The sequence below is a fragment of the Balearica regulorum genome, chromosome 3 (genome assembly GCF_011004875.1).
Source record: "Balearica regulorum gibbericeps isolate bBalReg1 chromosome 3, bBalReg1.pri, whole genome shotgun sequence".
Lineage (NCBI taxonomy): Eukaryota > Metazoa > Chordata > Aves > Gruiformes > Gruidae > Balearica > Balearica regulorum.
This window is the reverse complement of record NC_046186.1, coordinates 93,958,606-93,980,087: the sequence shown is the minus strand read 5'-3', so window position 1 is coordinate 93,980,087 and position 21,482 is coordinate 93,958,606. Positions and strand designations below refer to the sequence as shown.

The window sequence follows — 21,482 nt, the reverse complement described above, 5'->3', positions numbered from 1 at the left end:
TGTTCTCTTGCCTGTAGCTCTACCAAAGCACGCCAGGTACTGCACCTCCACCTCCCAGCCAGGTCTGAAGGAAAGGGTATTAACTCCCACACCAGTGCTGCCAATAAAGCTGCTTCCAATGGGATCCTGAAATCAAACACGGTCTCCCATTCACCAAAACATCACGTGCCAAATGAGCTTGGCCCTGACTTGCCACCCTCCCGCACTGCATACATTATCTATCAGATAAGCCTCCGATAGAGCCCTTGGGCGATGTCTTTTTCATAACCATTTCAAAATCAGAAAGGCTTCCCCTCAAGACAGCTTGATTTCTATCTCTAAAGATGTAAACGACAAAGGAAAAACAAAAGCAAACCTTACATTTCAGGTTATCCTAAAACAGGGCTGCGTGCATCCCTCTGCCAGAAAAACAATGTAGCCCCCAAGGACTACGAGCCGGGTGTTCTCTCCCTTCAGGCATTCCTTTACCATGCAGCTGCTTGGTCTCTTCAGGACACTCGCCTGCTAGACTACACCCAGGAGATGCTGTGAGTAAGATTCCTTCCAGCAAAATTGCCCAGCCTCCCTTGGGGCCAAGCCTATCACATGCAGTAGCTGAGCTTATTCAGCCACGTCCAAGTTGTAGCCTCATGGAATTAGTGCCTGAAAAGTAAGAAGGATTTGGGACAACACAGTTCTTTAAAGGCTTACCTGAAATGAATGCCAAGACATCTAGGCTGGCCTCTCCAAGTTGTATGTGGCCCTTCAGGGCATTCATTCAAAACAGGGATTACTTGAAGAGAACATCTCAATTATGGTGTGCAGTTGAACAGAAAAAGCATCAACTAAAAGGAACATTTTACTATTTAGAGGAAATGCAGGAAATCCTTTTTCTAAACGCGCTGATCTTATCAGTCTGCTCTGCAGCCTAGCCTTCTTCACCACTGTCACTTACAAGAAGATTATATGTATAACCTGCAAACTTCACTTGCCATGCGTGTACAACACAGACTTGAATTTCAATAATTAGAATTTAATTTTAAAACAGAATTTGGCTCTTGCCATCAAGAGCAGATTTTCACAAAACTATCCAGCTTCCATTTCAGTACAAAACAGAAGGCAAATTTCCAAAAAAAGTACAGCTTATTGAACAGAGCTGGTCAAAAGGAGAAAGAACTGTCTTGGAAAAGAAAAAAAAATCCCTTGGAAAAGTAGCAAGCTATTTTAGTGTTGGGAATTTTATAGATGCCATTTGAGTTTGTGTTTTTTTAAAAGGAAAAAAACAAACAAACAAAGACATTTCTTCTTTCACCAATATATTTTCCCCTCCTACTGAACCCAAAAGAAATAAAGAAAAGAATTTACAAAAATCCATCACCACTGATTGCATAGCATTCAGTAGCATAAAAAAAAACAAAAAGGAGGAAATAGTTACAAATACATACATGGTTTTGGTGTGATTTATCACAAATTTTGAAATATCCAGCTCTCCTAAGAATGTGGAAACATTTGGGAAAATCTGTGTTTTCTTCAAAATTTGGCAATTCTGCGAACAGACCTTTTCATGGGAAATCTTAATGGAAAAATTTGCATGAGACATACCGAGGTCTCAAAAAAATCTAACCATCAGTGCCAGTAAGGGAGATGAACGCTTACCAAGATCTAGTCTGTCTTCTCAGAATAGTCACTCAAACGGCCAAGTGATTACCCTCTCCAACACCTGTGGGCTATTACCAGCTCTGGTCCTTCTGCAACAGCAATCATTTAGCTGCTAGTTTGGTCAGGAACATGGAGTTCTACTTTACCCCTGAGCTGCTTCGTCCACCCTGAACAGGTAGTATAGCACAAGAGAAGGAGACAGAATAAACCAGACCCACTGGGCTAGTTGTTTGTGCCATAATGTACAAGGAGAAGAGTAACAGCAGATCTTCTTCTGACTTGCTGGACAAGCATGTGAACTGTGGATAGCAACTCAGCAAAGACCAGTGCTTTTGCTGAGCAATTTTGAATGACTATGCTTGGGGGAGGGGATGGATTTAAAAATCATAAATACAAATGCATATAAATACCCTATATCAATCATGGATAAAAGAAACAACAGAGTAGGAATGTCCAGCTGCCTCCACAATCTGGTATGTTCCCTTTTAGATCTGCTCAAACCTTGTCACTTTTCAATTCCCATTTCAAAAAAATCCAAGCAAAACAAAAAAGAAACATCCCACAATTTGAAGGCACACATGGAAGGTACTGCAGATCAGAACATAGCAAGTGGCACTGTGCAGTGATAAGATAAAAGCAACACAGGACGATATTTCCATGTGTTAGCTGGGCAACAAGTGAATACAGGCTGGAGGCATGAAGGATGTGAAAGAAAGCGTAAAGTCCCGGCCTCACATTTATTTGGCTTCCACTGGCCAAAATCTAACACAAATCTCATAGACAATCTCATGAACTATAAAGCTGAAAGGGTTGTACCAATCAACTAGTCTGACCTCATGCATAGCACAGGCCACAGGATTGCCATAAATTAATTCCTGCCTGAAGTAGAATATAACTTTTCAACAGGCATCTCATTTGATTTAAAGATTTCCAGCAGTAGAAAAATCTACCACAAGCCTCAGTAAACTGTCTCTCACTTTAGAAATTTGTACTTCATCTGCCAAGTTTCAATTTCCAGAGCCTGGGCCCTGACTTTTCCTAGATTGAAGAACACTATCGCCAAATGTTCTCTGTTATAGCTAATTATAAACGGTGATCAACAAGTCACCTTCTAAGCACCTCTATAAATAGCTACAGGATAAGCTTTTGAGTCTCATCCATCAATACCTGGGATTAATCAATGTTAAATTCTGTAACCTTCCATTTGCTACCTCTGCAACAGTCTGTCACATGCACAATGTTCACTTGAAAAACAGTCAGGTCGTGGATCGAAAAAGTTATTCAAGTTTAAAACAAGAAGTTATGTCTCATGGCAACCTGGCAGGACACAAGGATATCACAATACATGTATGAAGAGAATGATGGTCTGCTTAAGATCATACAGCAAGTAAGTGGCAGAGCCCAGAGTAATGCCAGTTAATTCCGATTTTAAATCCTGGTCCTTGTTCACATTGCCATCTTCCTGCACAACATAAGACACGAGCTATTCTAAAAACAAAACAAAAACCCACATCCTGGAATCTCTCCAGATTTAGAGCAAGGTTTTTGAGCTATTTGCATGCAACTGAAAGTAATATAGAAAAAATCTTGGGATTTGCATAATAGTATCCTTCCTGATTATTTGAGGCACAGAAAACATACCAAGCAAATGAAACTATTAGGTCTGCACCCACAGCAGGCCCACTCACAGATTCTTGTTCTTCTGCAGCTTCAGAGGTGCTTGGCAAGACCACTTTCAGCAGCCTACTGAGGCTTTACTATCGATTTGATTTCTAAGAACTAAGTAGTCAACAAATTCTCTTAGTTCCAATTTTAAGCCTGTCCCACAAATTCCATTTTGCTAATGTAAACACCATAAAAAAACCCCAACAAACCTTTAAAAACAAAATATTTGAAAGTCAGTTTCCCTTCTTTACTAGCTGCCAAGAGCAGAGTTCAGGGCTCTGTGCTTCTCGAGTTGATGAAATCATTAACACCTACAGCAGCGTCAGGAATGTAACTCTGCCCTCAGGACTTGGTAAGTAATAAGAACCTGGTGTCAGTTTCACCTTTAAAAACCAGTTCCAAGTAATAAATTTCCAATTTGAGATCCGGATGGAAACCCAGCCCAAGCAGCACAGCAGAGGCACAATTCAGAGCACTTTGTCCAAAAGGTATCAACACTGGCAACTGTGCCAGCAAGATGCTAGTGAAAACAGTCAGAAGATGCCTACCATAAAATTATGCCTTGCTGCAAAATACATCCAGCAGAGCATGCGGAGAGTGACTACAAAAAACAGTGCACAACACTCACAGCACAGAAAGCTTGATTCATTTTCTCTTTAGCCAGTGCTTCTCTTGCTACAGACACCAGACCAAGGCTTAGGGAGGCCTTGTGTGGCAACGTCAGGCAGCAGTCAGCCAGTCTGGAAGCTAGAGAGCCAGTGTGAATTACAGGGTCTGTACGCATTTAGCAACTTCAATAAAGGACCCCCTTTATATTCATTACAACACAGTTCTGTCTGCTACTACAAGGGGTACTACAGAGGAGGCATTAGCAGCTGCTGCTTGGAAGAGTCAAGGTCTTCTAGTATGATAAAAGTGGGGTGCAACCCTCTTTCCAGCAATGTGAGTCTCAAGTGCCCCACAGCACACAGCAATAGCTTCGTCGTGGCTCATCTCCCTCTTCCTCAAAGACCGCGCAGCAGGCACCATCCTATACAAGTTGTATGTGCCCCTTCCTATTTCAGGGGGGAGGGAGCCATAACTGGAAGTTCAGTACTATCCTCATGCCATTAATTTATTTAGGCCTGCCTATGAGAAGCACAGCTGGCTTTCTAGTGCATCAAACCACTTAAAACCAGCACTTTCCTGACTGTGCTACCTCCCATCCGTGTCCTCTGGGCTTTAGGGTGGGAGCAAGAGATGCTACATGGCCCCCTCTCCGCTACTTTCATGTTCCTCAGCTGAATTCACTCTTCCATTACAAGGCACAGGGGAAAATAAATACAACAGTGATAAACTGGCATTTATTCTGTATACATTTCAAGCTCAAGGCAAACTCTCTTATCTTTCATCCCATTAGGATGGGATGCTCAGAGCACCCTAACATGCCAAGTGTCCCACAAACTGTTGCTGTGGGAGAAAGACAAAAGTGTCCCACAAAATTGCTGTGTATATCGATGCACTTCTTTTGACATTAGTGCTATGTTTTGTTCCCCCAGGCAAACACACGTCAGATTCCCTTCCTGAAAACAACCCCTCTGACGTGTGGTCCAGTGCACTGCTGGTACCATATGCCAATCCTCCTGTAAAATTCACTTCCTTGTGTCCTACCAATATCCCAAGAGTCCAGGATTCTCAGTCATTTCCTGTCCCTTGGATTAGCATCCAATGATGTCCTGTTTACATTTCAGGGCTGTGGTGGAAATAAACACCATAATGTCAGGACATTCCATCAGCAGGATTCCAGCACAACCATGCTGGGCTGCAAGCAGGATGCTGAACCAAGTATGGTCTGACTTTTTATTTTATCTTCTTTCCTCTTCCTTATACTTCCACTGCCTAACCGAAATACCAGAGGGCGCCTTCTAGTTAGTCAGTCCATGCAAGTAGTGAACACACTGGAAGGGTCTTTACAATCGTCAAGTTACTAAATCAAGGGAATTGGCAAGTAAGCAAATAAAAACAAGTAGGGAAGGGGTAATGCATCACAAAGAGGATTTTATTTCTTTAGTAAACAGAATTTCAAAGCAACATAATCATCCCTCTATGGGGCAGATGAGGCAGATGACAAGACTGAGACATGGACAAGGTGAAGCTATTTCCTCGTTGATGGTTGTAAGGACTAAATTCTGTCAACTACGGTAGCAATAAAACTAAAGATAGGTCAAAATTAATTAATTTTATTTATTCTTAATTATATTTCACCTACTTAAATAGCTGTACTTGAATAATCAGAGGGGACATCAATAATGCATCTGCTATTAAATCTCAGCCAAGAGAGACTTCTTTTTAAGTAGGTTATAAAATTTCCAGACTAGAAAACAGCCTGTTAAAACCCCTCTATTTCTCACCCCAGCAGTGTATGAACAAATGTTGTCTTCTCCATTCCAATCAGAATATTAAATGTAAATATTATGAAGAAGGATCTCTTGAGACACACAAACTGGATGGCTACCAAGGACAAGCCGAATGCTCTGAAAGTGACATTTTCTATGATGCACTGGATCTCTCAGGATCAGAGAAAACAAAGAAGGGAAAGATATACCAAACTTGTATACTCTATTTGTCCCACTGCAAAATCACTATGCTGGACAATATTTTGTTGAGCGGTCAGTTCAATCTAGATTTCAAGTGTTTCCATTTTATGCACAGTAGAGCTACTGTACGGGTATTGATCCTTGAGGGAATATAACAGGAAACCAGAAGATTATGCCTTGGAATGAACACTTGCTGTTTGGTATTGAATTGGCATGGAAATGGCTCCCTAGCGCTTGCATAACATTTTCATCTCCAAGCTGCAACCGAGGCTAGAGCTGTCTTTAACAGTTTTGTGCAAATCTATAATCCCACAGGTATCTTGTTTACTAAGAGTGACAGTCCCGAAGACTATCTGGAAACTTCAGCAAGCGTGATGAGAGCTGAAATCTACCCCTTACATAGAGCAAGGGAGATAAGACTTGCTTAATGGTCTCCTTCCGCAATTCTAGGTGTCAGTTATTAGCCAGTGACTAGCAGACTAGACCTGCCAGATGCCTTGATACAATGACAGCTTTGAGAATCTGCCTCAGGTGCCGCAACACCATGCAGAACATTTTCTGTTCTCTGAAATTTGTTCCAGAAGAAATGTATGGAAGCCTAAGCCTCACTACATTTAGACCATGATGCAAGACTCACCTTTTTGTCCAAAGCATAGCATGAACTGTAGACTCAGAACCCCCGGCACTTTTCCTTGAGCTGTCTTTTTCTTTCTCCCTGTCCCTGAAGTTTACAAGCACATTGTTGGAGGCAGGTAAGGGAGTAGTGGTGTTTTCACTCCCCCTGTTTGGGAAGCCGTTGATTTAAACCATGTGCACACAGTGAAGTCTCAACGAGGACATTATAAATGCCTGTAACGATGTGACGGCTGCTGGCAATCAATGGGAAAAAAAAAAAAAGGCGGGCGGGGGGAGGAGGAGTTTACTGGGTCTTGGGCCAGCTCCTAATGGACAAGCTTCCACATCACAAAACCAAACATTGCAGCTGCCACTAATCACATCAATCAGCCCTCTCCCAGAACAGCCAAGCAGCAAACGGACAGGCACTGACCAAGATGCTCTCTCCCAACGTGCTTCTGCAGGAGTCTGGAGTACACTGGCAAGACGAAGTGTGAGCAGATTTGATGTATATTGACGGCACTTTGCCTGTCACTTTAGCTACTTTACCAAACAGTATACTAACTTTAAAAATAATCAGTGGGCCCAAGTTAAAAATAAAGTGTAAGTTGGCTTCCATGAGAAAGCAACTGAGCCAATGCCATTTATAGTAATTCGACGTGTCACTGAATAGCATCATTTTTATAAATACACTGAAAGCCGGACATGAAATAACTGGTTAACAGCTCCCTAATCACAAGGGCTTCCTCTGCTACACATTTTTCCTATTTATCCAATGGCTTCTGTTTTATATCTAGTTTGCTAATGGAAAGAGGGGAAGGGGAGGGGGGGAAAATTGGCCTAAACTGATCCAGCAGATGCACAGAGCTGGGGCCTCAAACACTGGCTTCTTTTCTGCAGCCACCAAAGGGCAGTGGGGGAGAGACATTTCAGCAAAATTCTTTCTCTGCAGCAACTACCACAGAAACACATTTCCCTCTGTTTGGAGCCACTCAAAATAACTGCAGCTCAAATGCCAGAAGAATATTTTGTGCTTCCTGCATTCATGAGGAGTAAGAGATGGGAAAATACTGAAGAAAGTTCCTAGTATGGTGGTCTCAAAACAGCAGTAGAAGGCTTCAAAAAAAAAAAAAGGATACTTTCATAAAGAAAACAAAATAAAACTAGCCCCAAAATATTTGTCCTTTAATGATCCCAAAGTGTTTTATCACCATGCATAGGAAATACATTATTTTATAAGACCACTCATCTTCTAGGCCATGCAGACGATTCAGATTCTTCAAACAACTCCCTACCCAATTTCTCACAACTGCCAGGAATCCCTTTGCAAGTGTGACTTGCATGCAGCACAAGCAGCTAACATCATTTCTGCATGAACTAAAATAAGTAAACAAAACTTCCTCAGATATGTTGACTTCTGTGTCTGCACTGCTTAGAAGGTAGGATGCCGAAGCTAAATTGGAGCCTGTGCACTTCCACGGTGGACACCCTGCTTTGTGTCACCGAATGGAAGGAGGCAGAGGATGGGAGGGGGCTTCACACTGTCCCAAGACTAGAAAAGGTGAGGGATTCACCATCTACTCAAAACTGCATCCACCTTCGCTCTGTCCACTTTAATATGAAGCTGCTTGATAAATACTCAATGTTTGTAATCTAGAAAGGTGGAGGAAGGGGGCACTGTACATGCAAGCAGAACGTGCTCGGGAGAGCTGTCCAAACTCAAGCCAGTAGCAGAGGCAAGAAGTGAACACCTGCCTTATGGTCTTTGTCCATGAGGCCCTTAGCTCCAGTGAATTGTTTCGCTCTCTCCCCTATTTCCGTACTGCAGTATTAGCCCCAGAAACAGGCATGTAAACCTCCTATGCTAACCAAGCTGTAAAGCATTTTCACATCAAAACTATACCTGTGTTACTGCGTCCTCGTAGTTTACCATCAGCATCAAAAAGGGACACATTTTTCTGTATTGTGATGACTTATACTCATTTCCCAGCCAACTGTCAAAAATTTGTGTAACCAGAGGGGAACGAAAGAGACTGGTGACAAACATGGGAGAGCTAGTGGCACTGAAACAATCTTACCTCTGTGCTCACTACATATGGGCAGGTTTTAGCCTCTAATCTATATTTTTAACTGCATAGGGTAGCCTGTGCTTAAAGCACCTCCAGGTCTGGGTCAAAGGCATTTATTTCTCTTTGTGACTAGTATGAGTGAATTTGGGAAAAACTTACAAATGTATCAGAAGAAACTGGGCTCTGAAGAGCACTTAAGACTTAAACAAACAACAAACAACCAAAACCCCCCCAAAAAAGTTTATTCACCTGGTAGCTTTGATCCACTTTATGAAGTAGGTCATTTATGGCTAAATTTTATATTTCACCCATAAGGAATCCTGACATAATAGGAGACAACCAAACTAGCTGCAGATTCAGGAATGACTAACTGTAATGCAGTGCTCTTGACACCAGTAGTGTAGTAGGCAAAGGAGAAAGAAAAGCAAGAAAAAATTTTCACTGGAACCACGGATACATGCAAGCCAGGGATTCCATGAGATGTGTTCCTTCCCTTCTCCTCCTTCCATGTCTCTATCTCCTTTCACCACTCCCAGCCAGGGCACAGTGTTCACAGAAACAACCCAGAAGTTTTTTCTGTAAGAGATAATGCAATACTTCAAAGAGTAGATCCTCTCCTCTGGCTAAAGAGTGAGGGGAAAAATGCTACCCACATTGGTTAGTATTGCTGGTCCAAATGCAGATGCCTTGCCTTGTGCTACATAAAGTCAGAGAAGATGATGGCCCAGCAGCAAATGCATAGACGTGCTGAGTGGGATTACAAACCAGGGCCTGCACTTTGTATGCAAAAGCAGCAAGCAGACTGCCAAGACCCCTCTCTAAATACATTTCAAAGTGGGTTATTGTGAGGAGTGCGAGCACTATGATCTCAGCTGCCAACAAGTACTTCTGTGGGAAGCAGTTTGCAAGCAGGAACTCATTCTCCCAACAATCCAGGCTTTGACCCATATTTGTACTGGGCAGTTAATCTAAGTGGAATTAGTGCTGGTGAAAGGGGCCATATGGACAGCCCTTGAGACAGAAATCTTATTTACCCACAGAAATTCCCCTGTGGCCAGCAGCTTTGTAAGATACATCTTACATGCATGTGCCAAAGCCACGTGCACTTCTCTCCAGCTCCCTAAACAACTAATCCTGGACTATCAAACCCCAATTTTCTGTAAGACTGCAGGGAAAGATTTTGCAATTCCTAGATTCATGCAAAGTGAATTGAAGAGTCACTCAAAAGCAATTTTTATAGTACTCATAACACCTATCAGCGTTTTCTGATTAGTGTCATATTTGTCTGGGTCTGAACAAAGGCCATCCAAGAACACATCTATTGGTATTCTGGTCCAATTACAAAATAATACATGTTGTGTTAAAACCAAAATGTGTTTTCCTCTCAGGCTACAGCTCCTTTAGCTCTACCCTGGAAATGCTTAATAATGACAGACCGAAACTTCAGCTATTATGAGGATGAAAGCTACAAGAGGAACATCAAGCCAGCAAAGCAGAAGTTAAGCCTAGACTTAGATCCTACTTTTCCTGGAAAGTGAGGCTTATAACATAATTCCCCTGTGTCTTCACAAGGCACATGGACTGTGTCTACACAAACTTTGGAGGACTCCATGGATATTCCTCACATGCAAGATAGCAGCATATCACATATCTGTCAGAGAAGCATCCCTTGTTAACATTCTTCAGCTTGTTTTATGAACTGAGATTTTGCAGAGGAGGAAAGCGAATAGAATAAGCTGTCCAAACCCAGCACTATATGATGGTACCTGAGTAGACACACAGGCAAACAAAGGTGCACCAGAGGTCCATGCAATGACTGAGTAAACCAGAACATTTTCCCCTCTCAGTTAGATTGTATGCGTGGGAACAGCTATAATAGCCCAGGACCCTTTCATTTCTGAAAATGCAATGGCAGATGGTGTTAAGAAAACAGCAGTTGGATTACTGTTGTTCAGCAAGTGTTAGCAGAAACAACATCTGGCTGGCTCCCTTACTTGTATTTCTCTACATTTTCAGATGGAAATATTCCTTATTTAATTACTTTCTAGCCACCCTACACAAGGCATCCCACACACTCTCCTCTGGTAGATTCTTCTACAGGAGCGCAGGCTGAAGTATTACAGCAGTTTATTGCCTTTCATATCACATGCTTTCGTGCTAACCACCACAATTCTGTATTGACCACCACTGACATGTACTGAGACAATTCAAAAGCTCATTGCTGCAGACATCCTAAAACTACCAGGCAAGCTCAGAGCAAGTACACAATGTCACCAGCAGAACAGGTACAGTTTCAAAGACAAGCAGAAAGCCTCACTGCTTTCCTCTATCCTGTCATCCCTGACCACCATCTTTGCCTGATGAGAGGACATTAGTCTTTTAAAAGAGTGTGCAGAGAGAGAAGAGACGTTATATCTTGAGTCTATCCCAACATTATATCTTGAGTCTATCCCTAGATGAAGTTATGCTTAGGTTTGCATGCCATTGCCCTGTTGCACATTCCAGAGTGAGACTACTCAGGCTTCATTTGTCCCTGGCTTCTACAGTCAGAGGGCTGCATGTTTGAGGAGATAGGGTAAGGATTCATTTGTGGCATGTCTGCCTGCAGTCCTCGGAAATGAGACTGGTACAAATTCACTTCCACCTTTCTACTAAACTTAGGGGTAAATTGCAATTCAGTACTGAATGAAAAACATTTTCCCCAGGAAACTGGAAGCCAGCAAGTGTTTACCTTGGAGCTAAACCCTCCATTCCACCAAAGCAGTGTGTTGGAACAGTTATGCACCAAGACAGTCTTCTTAGATAGAAAGTGTTTGAGGAACTGACAATAATGCCTTGTCCAGCCTGAAATCCCACTTGGACAAGGCTCATGAAACACTAGACCTTTCCCCCTCCAAGTGGTAAAACAGCGTTAACATCTCTTGCATAAAAGACAACGCCAGTCCTGCTTTTGCTTCTTAAACTACTACTGTTCCCACAAATTCTCCTGTATCAGATCCTCAGCTTGTTTATACTGAAAGTTCCTTGGAGCAGCGACTGCTCTTCATTGGAGCTTAGCTACAAAGAATAATAGTCAGATCTGCATTGGCAACATCTTCTATGGCCAGGCATCAGCCCAGAGAGAGCGTCAGAAATTCTCTGACTTTAAATACATTCTCCTGTGTTTGCTCTGTGTTCTCAGTTACGGTCATTGTTCACCTCAGAGGGATGAGTTTGCCTTTGAACCCATTGATTATGATCAGATAGTCATAGCAATGCCTTCCCAAAACACTGCTAATACTGGACCACCCAGAATGGTATCACAGTGAACAAGTGCATAATTGGAAGAACACGTTCAATTCATATGAAGTACTAGGCATCGAATTCACCAAACAAGACAAGCACTGCTGCTTATTGGTTACCATACCTACGCACACAAGGGTTTATGCCATGAGGTCCTCCATTCCAAGAATCCAAACACTGTAATGCAGATGACAGAGAAAAGCCCGGCACATGAAACTGGCTGTACTTCCTCCTTCTGGATCGGACCCTCTTGCAAAAGCCCATTCTCCCTCCTCAAGTCTAGTCTAAACCCCCTGCTGCAAGTGTTGTTCCCATTAATGTTCAGGACATGATTTGTTTCATACACTAACTCAGCTCTAAGCTTTATGGATAAAGGCACAGCCCACATTCCCCAGCACCTGATGGAAAGATATTCCTGTAAGACGAAGGTCAGAATAGACTATCACGATCCTCAAACCTCTTGCAGAGCACAAACTGCAGAATCTCACCCAATTACTTCTCGTTCGATCTCTCATACCATGCAATGACAGCTCTGCTTCCACCTCTATAATTTATTTATTTTTTTCTGACTCCCATCTATAAAAGGCCAAGAGATGTCTCTTAACAGTCAAAGACACTTCATCAAATCATGTTTGATAACCACGCAAATTCTGGACCAAGCTTTCCACTTGACCCTCCTTACCCAAGGATCAGTAAATGCTTTACTGGCATCAGTGATTTTAGTCTCGAGTCATGGCTTAAAGGAGTTCTCTTGCCCCTATTTCACAGATAAAGAAAAAGAATTAGAAATCTGAAAGCTACAACAACACAGAGCAGGATTTTTAGAGCTACAAACAGAACCTAAGTCTCCTACTTTCAAGATCAGCCCTGTTTTTGGAACAGCAGTTTCCTTTAAATTAACCAGGTAATGTAGAAAACTAGTCTTTTTTTTTTTTTCCCCCACTGTTTTTCATAGAAGGGTCCAGAGGGGACAATAATAACCACATCCTGTGACCTCCACTATATTGAACAGCAGCAAAAAAAGTTTGGCCCCGCAAGGACCTTCTCATGCCCTTTCCCAAAACCCGGAATTTGTCTATCACTGAAACAGGTCATAGAATTTCAAACAGTAATATGTATAATGGTGTGGTAGGACTGCTCAGTTATAGAGAAAGTAGCAAGTCTTTTAGCATGGGGCACTACAGCTTCTAAATGTGAAAGGAGAAACAAGATCCAAACAGTCAAGTCAAGATTGTTTTGGGTTTGGTTTTTTTTTCAGCTCACTGCTTCACCCCAATCCCCTGCCTCTGAAAGGAAAAAACAAACAAACAAACAAACCACAACGGCCCCCAAACAAACAAACAATAAACTCCACCAGATTACAACAAATTTCATTGTATTTGAGTGCTTCTAAAATACAGTCTCTTCCTCTACTTTGCTTTTGAACAAATCTAAGCACTCCGGTACTAGTCTTCTGAATCCAATTAAGTTTCACTTAGCAATGCTGTAGTTTCTTCTCTCAGGAGCAGCAAGTAGGGTCCTCCACTGTGCCTGTGATCTCCACGCAGACAAGTATTTCCAGGGCCAAAGAAATCCTGTATGCGCTATGTGTATACAGAGGAAAAGAAAAATATCTAGAGAATCAAGATAGACACTGTAACTAGCATAAAAACCTATGAAAAACTGTGTTTGTAACCTTCAGGATGTAACCTCTGACAGGAGTCAGGAAGAGTATCTCCTCTCCACCACCTTTCTCCACTTGGGGGGAAAAAAACCAACCAACCAAACAAAAAAAAAAACAATGTGAAAAAGGGAGGTGTTTTCCTTAGACTGGAACTATGTTGAATGGCTCCAGGACACAGGACAAGAAACATTATCTCTGCTAAAAAGTATGAAATATGGGAATCTTAAACTGTGTGATTTGTATAAGATGCAGACAATGTAACACTGTGTTTAGCTCATCCTTTCCTCAGCGTAATGCTTTTCTATTTTCTTTGCCAAAGTCATTATTCTTCAAGATGTAAGTTGATCAGAAGTTGAAAGCAGGACAGTTACCCTTGTAACTGGCAAGTTACTTGTGTAAGGAATGCAGGGGATTAGCTTCCATTAGAGATGAGATTCCAGCTGAAATGATTATTTGGTCCCTCTTGGCACAACAGTTGTTAAACTGCTACATTTTGCTACCGTAACAGGACTTTCTAACCTTGCTGTTTCTGTACCAATTTAATATCAATTTCTGTTGAAGTTGCTGCCAATGCAAGGTCCCGAAATAAGGGGCCCCACCGCAGCCAAAAGGAAAAGAAGGTACGGTAGTTGAACCAGGGAGGGGTTAAAGAAAACAGAGAAGAACATTGTACTTGGCTGTACAAGTAACTTGTGAATGTCTCCAGAAATGTCCTGGATTATCAACTGTAATAAAATCTCTCAATGAGGAAAACAGGGATGTCCTAGAGAACTATGAGTTCTGGTTTTCTCTGTTCATTGCATGCATGGTTTGAAAAGATTCCCTTTATAAAATTTAAAAAAAAAAAAAAAATGCAGCCAGAGAAAACTTGTTTTTCCAGGTAGCTAGAGACAGATTTAAGCACTGCTCCTGTAAGGAGAAAGACAGCAAAATACCATTTGGGACATGGATAGGAGAGCAAAGATACAGAAATAAGGAAGGTTTTTATATACTTTTTATTCACAGTCAACTTTAAGTGGGCTTTGGGCAATGTGGTCTAGTGGCAGGTGTCCCTGCCCACAGCAGGGGGGTTGGAACTAGATGATCTTTGAGGTCCTTTCCAACCCAAACCATTCTCTGATTCTATGATTCTATGACTGAGAGCCTGGCATTAGTTTGGGGGCAGCAGTTCCTCTGTGGAGAATGTATTTGAAGAAAGAAGGATGAAGTAGGGCTGAAATAGTACCAAAGAACAAAACGGTCCCCAGACTACATAGGAGTGTGCTTAAAATGGGCAGCTGCTTGTCAGGCAAGAAGACTTTAGAGGCAGCAGTAAAGAACTCGGATTTTTTCCCTCTCAGATTTGGTATAGCATGATCGTCTCTGTATCATCTGCTAAGAATTAATCCTTTTGCCTATCTTTAAGCAACAGTTGGTAATATCTGTAAGATACAGGCCAGAAACAGCCTTCTGCACTATTACAGTACTAATTACTTCCCCTGAGTTGTCCAAGTTTCCACATAAGCTCCCCATTTCCTATTGAAACATAATGGCTTAGCACATGAACATTTCTCTCCCTCCAGCACCTGGATTCATTTGAGAAGGAAGAAGTGACTAGCCAAGTTACTCCTTTATCTAAAGCAATAGAAGCCTATAATTTTCACGTTGATATCCTAAGATCTCTGCATGCCAGAAACACAGGACGAGTGCCTGCATGCACTTGGATAGAAGACTACTTGGGGTTTTTTATATTTGCTTTAGCCCTGTCTTGATACGGTTGAAAACTACTTCAGTCTCCAACTCCCTACCTGTTGAGGTTAGGCTGGTATGTTTGCTATTACTTTTTTTAACAAGACTGAAAATCTAGTCTTTCTAAACAGGGGAGTCACCTCAAAAATATCTAGCAGTCTGTTGCAAATGCTGGTTAAGCAGCTAAGCTCTGCTTTATCTCAGGCATGCTTTTAGGATGCCTCAACTACGTGCAGGGACAAAACGCAATAAAAGAGTTTTAAGAAAGGAAAAAGAGCAAGCAACAAACCTTATCATCCCATCTTCATCATAAAAATGCAAAACTACCCATATGGCCCACTGCAAAAGAATGCATTTCCTGGAGGCACTGTGCTGTCTCACTAACGCACACATACAAGATGTACTGTACAGATATCAACTGGAGGTCACAAAATCCCATTGCTGACCAGCAAAAAAAAAGAAAAGGAAAAAAAAATCCTCATATTTCACAGTCAGGAGATTCTCATAGAGCCACATTTCACAACACAACAGCTGAGTAAGGATTTTTAAAAACAGCAAAAACATCAAAGTATGTTTAAAGTCCCAGATACACAATTTCTGCTCAAAATAAAAAGTGCCTGTTCCCACTGTTTAGAAGAGAGAGTTGGATGTGGTTGTGGGTTTGTGCAATGACGTGCATGCACAGCATCATGCTAGGAAGCTTGCAGATCTGTGATGAAGTGCATGAGCATATGTTCATGTATCCCAGGACAAAAGCATGTGATTGCATGCCTAGTCGCATACTCAGGCGTACACATGTCAATCAGGCAGGATGAAGGCAGAAACACAAATTCGCACACATGCATTTCTTACCTCTTCTCCATATACAAAACACAAATTTAGAGCCCAAGTGCAATAACTTGGCAGCCAGAGAGAGTGATGTTTCTCATGTAGAAAATACCACCCAAGCTGCAAAAGCCATTTTTCTTGCTGCTCTTCCATTCCATGTGCATGTTGGCACCTCATGCCGACATGAAGTCATAGTATATTCCAGGAAAAGCCCTAGCTTTTTTCTTTTCTTTTTTTTTTTTTTTTTTTTTTTTTTAAGAAGGAAAAGTGTCAAGTTTACCAAAATTGGCTTAAACCATGAAGACTGAGACCCTGAAAGATACATAGATGCTTTAATCATGGGACAACCATCCTCCAAGAGAAATCTTGGGAATCTGTGTTCCTGTGAACACCAGCAGAGTCAAAACCACAGTGAGGTCATTTGATGACTGTGGAAGAAGACAGAGCCTTCTGCAGGCTCCTATCCAGTTTGCCTGCACTGTATTAATAACCTAGGACTTCTGACATTCATAATGCAATCCAGTCATCTCTGATAAAAACAGGGGAGGATTGTGTACATATCACTGTATATGACAGCATGAACTAAGTCTTTGAAGCGACGCTGTGGGTCTTGGATGGCTTGTCTATACTTTTAAGTCACTGGCTGCTTCAGTTGGAACCCAAACAGTGCTTTTCTGTGATGTGTCTTCCTTCACAGACATTAATTATTTTCTAGAGCATTCTAGACCATCTAATGAAACAAAGGACTGGAAACACGAACAGCTACTCTGCCTGCTCAACGCTGCTACCAATCTAAGATTTTCAATGACCCTAAAACCACAGAACCTATTTTCCCCAGTTTCCCAAAGCTGTGCCACAGGATCCATATCCTGTCCCTCCAACTTCTAACCCACCAACAGAACAACAGGGGCCTCAGGCATTAAAGCAGTGTTCAGCAGGCGCCACCGGAATTCCAGGCAGAGAACTAAAAGCTGGTTTTGCTTTGTAGTGACAAGAAATTATTCCAGCTAAGAAATGTTCTGCAGCAGGAAGAGAAAATGACTTTCTCATCTCTATCAACTCTGAACAGGCAAGAAACTCCCAGCAGAAATCAAATGTTACAGAACCCTACCACTGACAAATATTGATATGTTTTAAGTCCTGGGCTGGCAACCCCAACATTAGACTGGCATGCCCCAAGGAAGTTGGGAAGAAAGGGTTCTCTGAAGCTATGACTCCTCATTGTCAAATCAGTCAAAGGATGATAGTTATTCACCAATCAATACTGCTTCCAAACACACAGTTGTGGTGTGTTGGTTTTTTTGGTGGGTTTTTTGGGCTTAGACTGAAAGCAAAAAGAAACACTATGCATTGTTTCAAACACTGAGAAGCAAAATGCACCAAATAATACCTATGCCAATCTTAGAGGTCTGTTACTGGAAACTGCTTCATTATCAAGGTTAAAATACCACCAAAACATTCAGATAAAAGTGCAAACAGATGACAGATATTCTTTCCTAAATACATTTAGCCACATGTACAGAGAGGAAAAGAACATATTATCAAGGGATTGAGAGCAACACCAAATACAAGAACAGTTTTATCAGATTTTCCAACTTGCTGTATTGGTCTCAATCACACAAGGGGCACTTTCATTTGCTTTGTCCTCTAAGCAAAGCTCATTTAAAGAGCACAACTCCCTTTTATTCTGAAGCCTGTGGACTGCAAGGAATCCAGACAATTTTTCAAGCTCAGATGCCACAGGAGAAGGGGAATGATCCCTGGGTCATGCTATTTTTAACGCCTGTCTCCCTGCCATATCATCACTTTCATGCCACTTCTGTTGAGGATGGTAGCTTTGGAACAGTTTCAGTGGAGAAGATATGAAAGCCTTATTTAAAAAAAAAAAAAAAACCAAAACCAAACCAAACCTCAACCTAAAACACAATTACTGTGTTCTTACTGTGAGAAGTATGAAGTTGCAGCCTTTTCTTATGACCTTTGCATTTAGAGGTACACTATAAAGGTAATGGTCAAAATTTTCACTGTTACTTGTGAGTACTGGAAGAACCATGGACAAACAAAATAACAGAATAACATCCAAGCATTTAAAGTCCTGTATAAAGGCACCAGTTTTCAGGACCAAGGGACTGTTCGCAGATCAGCCAGTTCCAAAAGTACCGTTCGCTCTTTAGGGAAGAGATAAGTGCACTGCTGAAACTGTTCCACTTTCACTCAGTTCAGTTACATGCTGTTCATGATCTTTGCTGTCATGAGGGAGAGAGGGAAGGAGGAGTAAGAGAGAGAAGAGAAGGGAGAAAAAATGCAGCTTCTGACAGTTCAGGAGTTTGGTAAAGGTTTAAGGAAATTTTTTGTCTTTTGAAGGGTTTCTTAGTACTGGGAGATGAAAAGAAAAAAAAAAGGGGGAAAAAAAATCTGTGCAGGAGTAAAGATATTCAGAAGAAGAAAAGAACATGTCTAGAGACCCATTTGTAATCCTTAAAGTTTACCAGAATCAGACATTAAATACAAATGAAAAACCTGCTCATCCTGATATAAGAAAGAAATTTGTTACTATGAGAACAGTCAGTCAATGGAACAACCTCCCCAGGGATGTGGCAGAATCGCTGTCACTGGAGGTTTTCAAGATGCGATTGGACAGGGTGCCAGATAACCTCATCTAGGCTCCCTTTCCTATAAAAGGTTGGATCAGGTGATTTTTCAAAGTCCCTTCCAACCTGGGCTGTTTCATGAGTCTATGACCACTCAGCTGAGGATTTGGTTAAACCAATTGAGGTTTAACATCCAGCTGAGTGCATCCTGAAGAACCATCTACACGGACCAAAACTTCCAAAAAGACATGCAGTTGATTTTTCACCATGGTTGGGATTTCAATGTGAGATTTGTCCAGTAGTAACACCCAAGTTACTTCACAGTGACCATAGGACCGGCTGGGCTTTTACATCTGTGCTCATGTCCGTACTCCTTCAGCTTTATCGCTATTGGTTTTGGATTCTCTACTTGCAGGACAATGGTATCTATATTACTATGATTTTTAATTGTATAGCTGGAGCCAAACAAGCAGACTGGTTATTTCATCTTTTGCTTTCCAATTGCCAGTCTTTAAGTCTAGAACACTGAAGTTTACACAGAACACCCCTTTGTTCTGCTGACTTCTAGTGACATATTTCTAACCCTCCTCCACGCATTTACCTGCTGTGTCAACAGAGAAGCTGAGACAGCTGGAGTCATTAGATGAGGGGGTCAGTGTTGGTGAATGCTAACTAGGCTAACGCAAATGAGTTATGCCACCACTGACCATAGTCCTTCATGTCTCTGAAGCTTCAGGGTACAAAGAGGCGCACAAATACAGGCACACAGAGGAAATGAGGTACAGGAAGAACAAGAGACTCTTCATGCAGAGTAAAAGCAAGGAAATATGCAGACATATGAAATATGTCCCCCAAAATGGACAGTGAGGTATTTTTAAACCTACTTGCTATATGAGAAATTATGGTTATTTCTAACTTCAATGAAAGGTCTGATTGTGGCACATGAAGCCATGGCCTTCTAACTTTAATTTAGGTTTCCTGGGTAAAACAGCACTGAGGGATCACAGCAGAGCCTTTTGTAGAAGCTATCTAAGCCTGCTTAGAAATCAGGTTTCTTACATAGGTGGCTAACATGTTCTCAAGTTCAAGACACCGCAGCTTTACTGCCACTGATTTCTTAAGCTCCCCAGACTAAAGTTAGCTCAGGTCTGTGTGTGCATCATTCATTTCCTGTCCTAAGCAGTGGTGCAAAAATACTACACTGGTAAGTTGCTGTTGCTTCCCATAACTTCATTTCACCATCAGCTAACATGCACAGTAGTGGTTAAAGATGGAAAGAAAGAAGACTCTAAGGTATTCAGTACTATACCTGTCATGGCACAGAATCAACTTGTGTTGCCTCTGTACAGTAGCAGTAATATCTTTTCACAGAGAAGTGCCATGTCATCAAATTAATCAGTTGCTTGCAGAGTACTTCAGGATGAAAAGTTAATGGCCAAGAGTAAGATTACTGTTTATGTTACAGCTATGTTCACTAAACCACGTGCCTGTTTAAATCATGAAACTTTGTAAATTCGTCCACTTGAGTGATGTCCTCAGAAGCTTTTTCTTATTCAAACTCATTCTCGGTGGGACATCAAACCAGTGATCTTTCTCAGCTATTATTGTATCACAGACTGCCTTAGGCTGTCTCAAAAGGTGACATGAGAAGGGGTATTTTCTTCCTGTGGAAGAATGAACTTCTGGAAAATTTATACTATTCCCCTGCATGGAAGGCTGAGATAGGAGGCCTGAACGCACATACAGATAAACGTAAGCTGGGAAAAACGTCAAATGGAGAAGAAAAGGAAGAAAGGTGATGATAATGGAAGACTAACCAGAGCCAAAAATTCTGGGATGACAAATATTTCAAGAGGGCCCAGTCAGAAAGTTAAATATGGAAAAGAAAAATTAGTAGCTACTCAAGTTCAGATGAAAGACAGCCCCTGGAAAAGAACAGACACAGCTGAAAGTAGAGAATGAGACCAAAGACAAAAGACAAACCATAAGGTAATGACAGGCAGAGTCAGCCACGACCAGAAAAATACAGAAATCAAGAAACAGTCCAGGAAAAAAAAAAAAAAAAATGCATGAGGTGAATATGAATTTTAAGGCTGTAAAATTCAGACAAGCACAGTTATCTGTGAAGGCTGTGGTACTTCTCAGAGGTAGAACTCTCAAAGATCCTTCTCCCACTACTTGGCAGGGAATCTGACATCTGTGAAACTTCAGCAGAGGGTAGCTCAAGAAAAAAATGCCATAGACGATGTCTGTGACATGACAAGGGAAAAATTTAGTTCAAGATTTTTGAAAGCAACAAAGAAATTGAGGACAATTTAAATGATATTTAAGTCCACAGAAATGGGAATATACAAAGCCAATGGAGAAGTGAAAGGTCTGCCCGGGTCACTTCTATATACTCCGTGCACCCATTCCATCAAGCTGACAGATAAAAAATAAAAAAGTGAAGGACGGAAAAGTGACACTGAGATGCTGGGGTTTATGGAAGCTCTTCTGGATCTTTTTGTAAAAAGATATCAAAAAACAAGGAGTGTATTTTAAATACTCTAAAAGTTTCATTTTGTACAACTCAGCCACTTAAATTCTAGCTAGGGTGGGCAGGGAAAGGTAGGAGAAATGCATTCCTGTACAGCATGATTTGAAGACGTTAGATAATTGTACACAAACTGTAAGGAGGGAGAGCTTGTGTATCTCTCTGTGTGTGTATATGTGCATGTGCGTATCCATCCAAGATAAAAGTGAGGATTAGTGACAGTTTTCCATGGAACAATTTGAATCTCCTAACCTAAACACACCATCTTACCATCACATAAAAGAATGTGAGAGA

The 21,482-nt window shown here is 41.5% G+C and overlaps 1 protein-coding gene across 6 annotated transcripts in view; it reads right to left on the bottom strand.

Annotated features, from left to right (window-relative positions):
• Positions 1–21,482, bottom strand: part of DAAM2 (dishevelled associated activator of morphogenesis 2) — a 205,642-nt gene that overhangs the window by 140,392 nt on the left and 43,768 nt on the right. Inside the window, exon 1 of one of the 6 annotated variants that reach the window (XM_075749015.1) lies at positions 361–473. The exons of the other annotated variants lie outside the window; for them this stretch is intronic. The gene's annotated coding sequence lies outside the window, so the exon portion shown is untranslated. Of the gene's footprint in view, positions 1–360; positions 474–21,482 lie in introns of those variants that run through there. 6 annotated transcript variants of the gene reach the window in all.